A 6,000-nucleotide genomic window follows, 5' to 3' on the forward strand; every position below is an offset into this window, starting at 1 on the left:
ACACTTCACCTGTGAGCCGGCTGGGGTGATATACTGCGTCCGGTGCTCCCGATGCGGCCTTCTATATATTGGTGAGACCCAACGCAGGCTGGGAGACCATTTCACTGAACACCTACGCTCTGTCCGCCAGAGAAAGCAGGATCTCCCAGTGGCCACACATTTTAATTCCATGTCCCATTCCCATTCTGATATGTCTATCCACGGCCTCCTCTACTGTCAAGATGAAGCCACACTCAGGTTGGAGGAACAACACCTTATATTCCGTCTGGGTAGCCTCCAACCTGACGGCATGAACATTGACTTTTCTAACTTCCGTTAACGGCCCACCTCCCCTTCATACCCGATCTGTTATTTATTTATAATTTTTTATTATTATTAACTTTTTTTTTCTCTCTCTCCTTTTTCTCCCTCTGTCCCTCTCACTATACTCCTTGCCCATCCTCTTTCTTTCTCCCTGGGCTTCCCATCCCATGATCCTCTCATATCCCTTTTGCCAATCAACTTTCCAGCTCTTAGCTCCATCCCTTCTCCCTCCTGTCTTCTCCTGTCATTTCGGATCTCCCCCACCCTCTCCCACTTTCAAATCTCTTACTATCTCTTCTTTCAGATAGTCCTGATGAAGGGTCTCGGCCCGAAACATCAACTGTACCTCTTCCTAGAGATGCTGTCTGGCCTGCTGTGTTCACCAGCAATTTTTATGTGTGTTGCAGGCCCTTTGTCTAACTTGTTCATGCTGGCCAAGCTGCCACAATGTGAACCTCAGCCTCGGCTTCAAAGTAAACACTATGTTATGACTCGCATCAAGATTTGCCCATTCTGCCTACTCCCTATCTTTGTTAGGACTGATGGTAAGAGAAGTCTCTCTGATAACATGGCAGGCGGAATCAGCGGACAAAGTCTAGGGTCCTTGGTGAGTAAGTGAAGGGAAGTTAATTGCAAAACTGATGGTGATTCGTTGTCACTAAAAAGACCTTAAAGTATCCGTGTACCAAAGGGGCACTTCTCTCTTGAAGTGCGAGTGCAATCTAATAGGGAACATGAACTGAGGTTAGACTGTCAAATTAAGTCACGTACACAAGCATGATGAGGTACAGATGCAATGGAAAACTTGCTTGTACCAGCATCACAGGCATATGAGGTATTGAAAACATAGAATATGAGGGTTGAAAGTTCAAAGTGAATTTATTATCGAAGTACGTATATGTTGCCATATACTACCTTGAGATTCGTTTTCTTGCAGGCATTTACAGGGAAAAAGAAAATTTATACATAAACAGACAAATATTGACAAACAACCAATGTGGAAAAAAAATAATTTGTGCAAATGAAAGTAACACTGAGGGCATAAGTTGTAAAGAATCTTTGAAAGTGAGCTCGTGGGTTGTAGAATCACTTCAGACAAATTAGTTTTACCCTGATGATGATGTGTTGTTGTAAGGTCATGCTCAGCATGAGAAGAAACATAGCTTTAGACATTGGGTGCGTACATATGGTTGTGGAGCCAGTGGTCCAAAGACATATGACTGAATGCCTCGAAATCAGAATCCCACCTCATGATTATTAGCTTGATTTAACTTGCAAAGATAATAATTGGTACAATTCTGTAAGCAAAATACTCTTATGCCAGAGATTCCCAGAGCAATGTTCTGAAGCATTTTGTGTTATGTTTAATTCAGAAAATACACACAAAGAACTTGGATGCTGGAAAAGGTAAAACAATTTATTTTTGCTACTGAAAAGCGTAGGCATGCAAAAGATGAAATGAAGTTACAAAGTTCTATTTTTAAAGGAGCTTGCAAATTGTTTCAGGTTCCTGTGCTCATATATTTTATACCTAATCTTTTATTGGTGGATTCCTCATTGGGAGGCTTCTGCTTTTATGTCAAAAGAGAGCACACTATGTAAATCCAGATGTTTTCCAATTCAATTGATTCAGGCCAACAAACAGGAATTTGGGAGGGAAGGAAGGGGGTGGGGAGGGTGGTTACAAGTCTGTACAGCCATTTTAGAATTTTGTAATAATTATAGCAGACATAGTGGCTGCCAAGCTAATGTTTCTCCAAGCAAAACTATTATCTGTTGCCCAATAGTATACAGAAAACTGGTTTATGATACAATTTAGACTAATTGTGTTTCATTTAATTTGTGCTTACCAGACAGATGAGTCAATTTTTCCAATCTGAAATTTTTAAAAACCAAATAGAATTAAATTATGTCTGGTGAAACTATTTGAAAATTAGACTCCTTATAAAACAATCAACAGATGAATATGTATGAATACATGAGATTTCACAACATGCTTAGTGAGTGATTCAATTGTGGCTGTGTTACCAATTGCCTGAGGGAGCTTACGGTGACTAGTGTTCTTAAATAATGAGAGCAAAGTTTTAAAGACAAATGATTTTGACGGCTGTGGCTTCATTAATATAACTGATTGAGGGAAAGTGAATGTTAATCTGACAAAACACTGCATTTTTTTGTCTTGCCAATAATCTATCAATTTAAATCCAAGATTTTGGTACTTGAATGCTTACAAGATTTCAAAACACATTTTCCATTGTCTGTACATGTTTTAACATTTGATATTACAGATGAAACTTTCCATTTCTTGGTTGTTTTAATTTGTAATAATTAACTGTGTCACCAGCATTTGTGCCTGCATTCCACAGGCATGTGGGTATGTATATATGCGGTGTCTTTGCCCATATTTGTGTACATGCATGAGTGTGCGTGTGTGTGTGTGTGTGTGTGTGTGTGTGTGTGTGTGTGTGTGTGCACACGTGCATGTGTGTGCACGCGGTTATGTCCAGATATAAAAGTGTATGTGACCACGTGCGTTGAATGTGTCATCATGGTGGGTCTCATCAGTAAGAACGATGAGTCAGTATACAGAGAGGAGATGCAGCGGCTAATGGACTGGTGCAGAGCCAACAACTTGTCTCTCAATGAGAACAAAACAAAAGAGATGATTGTTGACTTCAGGAGGACACGGAGCGACCACTCTCCGCTGAACATCGAGGACTCCTCTGTAGAGATCGTTAAGAGCACCAAATTTCTTGGTGTTCATCTGGCAGAGAATCTCACCTGGTCCCTCAACACCAGCTCCATAGCAAAGAAAGCCCAGCAGCGACTTTATTTTCTGTGAAGGCTGAGAAAAGTCCATCTCCCACCCCCCATCCTCACCACATTCTACAGAGGTTGAATTGAGAGCATCCTGAGCAGCTGCATCACTGCCTGGTTCGGAAATTGCACCATCCTGGATTGCAAGACCCTGCAGCGGATAGTGAGGTCAGCTGAGAAGATCATTGGGGTCTCTCTTCCTGCCATTACAGACATTTACACCACACGCTGCATCCGTAAAGCAAACAGCATTATGGAGGACCCCATGCGCCCCTCATATAAACTCTTCTCACTCCTGCCATCTGGCAAAAGGCACTGAAGCACATGGGCTCGCATGACCAGACTATGTAACAGTTTCTTCCCCCAAGCCATCAGACTCCTCAATACCCAGAGCCTGGACTGACACCAACCTACTGCCCTCTACTGTGCCTATTGTCTTGTTTATTATTTATTGTAATGCCTGCACTGTTTTGCGCACTTTATGCCGTCTTGGTTAGGTCTGTAGTCTAGTGTAGTTTTTGTGTTGTTTTACGCAGTTCAGTGTAGTTTTTGTATTGTTTCATGTAGCACCATAATCCTGAAAAATATTGTCTCGTTTTTACTGTGTACTATACCAGCAGTTATGGTCAAAATGACAATAAAAAGTGACTTGACTTGATTGTATGTCTTAACACTTTCCCATATGTGTGTCCATACTTGCGTGTGTGTGTGTGTATACGCACGCGTGCGTGTGTGTGTTGTGAGAGGATGATGAAGACAAGCAAGTCCTGTTCATTTGAAATGAAAATTTAGTTACCCTGGGTAACTTCCTTCAAACCAAATACAATTTTTCCTTCAACTATGTAAGAATCAAATATATAAATAATGCAGAATAAAATAAATATGAATTGGATGCTATACTTGGAAAGAAAGAATTAGATAATTTGTAATGACTATTACTTTATTAAATAACTTATATGATGACTAGTAAGTGTTTTTAAGTCCACACTGCTTCACTGAAAGATGAGTTAAGCCCTTTGGTTTTTATCCATGAATCATGTAAGTCTGCCTCTTCAAGTATTTACAGGAGTCCCCTTTAATTATTCATTGGGATTGGTTCCAGCCTTGTTAGTTTAGGGTTTCAGATTCTTACAAAATTCTGTGTGAAAGGTGAAGAATAATTTTACACTATCAACTCATGAAAACTCTCATTATATTTGAAAGATACATTTAGTAGACATGTTTTTTTAAGACCATGTCATTATCAAGATTCATGAAAAGAAAACCTTCATATTGGCTCAGCTGGGAAATTAGAAAAGCACCAGGAGTCAGAGAATAAGGATAATAGGCAAATATACAAATTGGCAGAATTGGAGTCCTGCAAGAACCTGCTTTGGGGCTGTAATTATTCACTGAATTTCACTTAAATGATGGAATAGAAAACTTTGCATCCAAGTTTTTTGATGGTAAATGATGCTTGGCATTGAAAGCAGAGTGAATAGAAGCATTGAATTATAGAGAAATATTACTAGATTGAATGAATGGATAAAACTCTGGTAAATCCGTATTACCATGGGAGAATATTAGGTCATCTACTTTGGGACCTAAAAAGGACAGAACAGAATACATTTTTTTTGGCAAAATGGTAGAAGAGTGGAAGTCCAAATACACTTGGAGATGCTTGTATTTATATCATTGCAGAACCTAATCATCATCGTGAAGAAAATAGTACTCAAATTAATGGGACTAAAGACTAGCAAATCATTGGATGGTGTGTATCCTGAGTACATAAAGGTAGCAGACGCAGAGAATCTGAATGTATTGGTAATTCTTATAAAATTCAGTAGATTCTGGGAAATTTCTAGAAGGATTGGAACATCGTTGAAATAGCATTACGGGCAAAACAAAAGAGTTGGTCAATGACTTCAGGAAATCGGAAGGGATTGATGCTCATGTCTAAGTCAACAGTGTTGAAGTTGGGATCAATGTTCCCTCTAGTTTTTTTTTACAGTATGACTAACGGTTGCTCTGAGAAGGGAATTTTTACATAGCCTGAAAACTGCATGACACTTTAAATGTTCTTTTTTTGCAATATGCATACAATAAATATTTAGAATAAGAATTGAAAAATCACGTACTTTTGATTTTAGTTATTAACTGAAGGGTATAATGAAATTCAGTATAACATAGAAAATCTTCAACGTTTTGTAAACCTTTACCTTGTTCTAACAATTTTTTATTTTACAAATTCTTAATAGATTATGATTTCTTAAAGATTACTTACCAAAAAGTCAAAATATAGAAGTTTTCACATCAAACAAACACAATGGCAGAAGTAAAACATTTTGACTGGAATGCGTAGAAGCTCAGTGGGCCGATAGTTTAGCAATGAGCTACTGATTTCCATTCTGTATTTATTGTTACAAATTGTAAGAGTGCTGTAACTTGAAGCACTGACAATGTAAATATATTGAAGCTCTAAAATATTTCAAAGTAAATGTTGTAGTATATTTATTAATTAGAAAATTTATATATTATATTTATTAACACATAATTACAGGGTCTTTCACAATTATATTAACATGGATTTCAAAATTATATTAGCATAATTTCAAAATCAACATTATATAAAAGAAAATTCTAGCTTTGTGGCAACAAAGGCTATGTGTGCAGGAACGTTTACGTTACTGTGTGGCTGACACCCATGCAGCTTAGAGGGAACAGAGGCTGGGAGGGTTGAGATCTTCAGGTTCAGTAAAAGACTGTTCTAGTCCAACCACATTGGTGCCATGGCCAAGAAAGCTCACCAACATCTATACATCCTCTGGATTTGGCATGTCTCTGTTGACCCTTACCAGTTTTATCAATAGACCATAGAAAGCATCTTATCTGGACAAATGA

Source organism: Mobula birostris, chromosome 3 (genome assembly GCF_030028105.1).
Source record: "Mobula birostris isolate sMobBir1 chromosome 3, sMobBir1.hap1, whole genome shotgun sequence".
NCBI lineage: Eukaryota > Metazoa > Chordata > Chondrichthyes > Myliobatiformes > Myliobatidae > Mobula > Mobula birostris.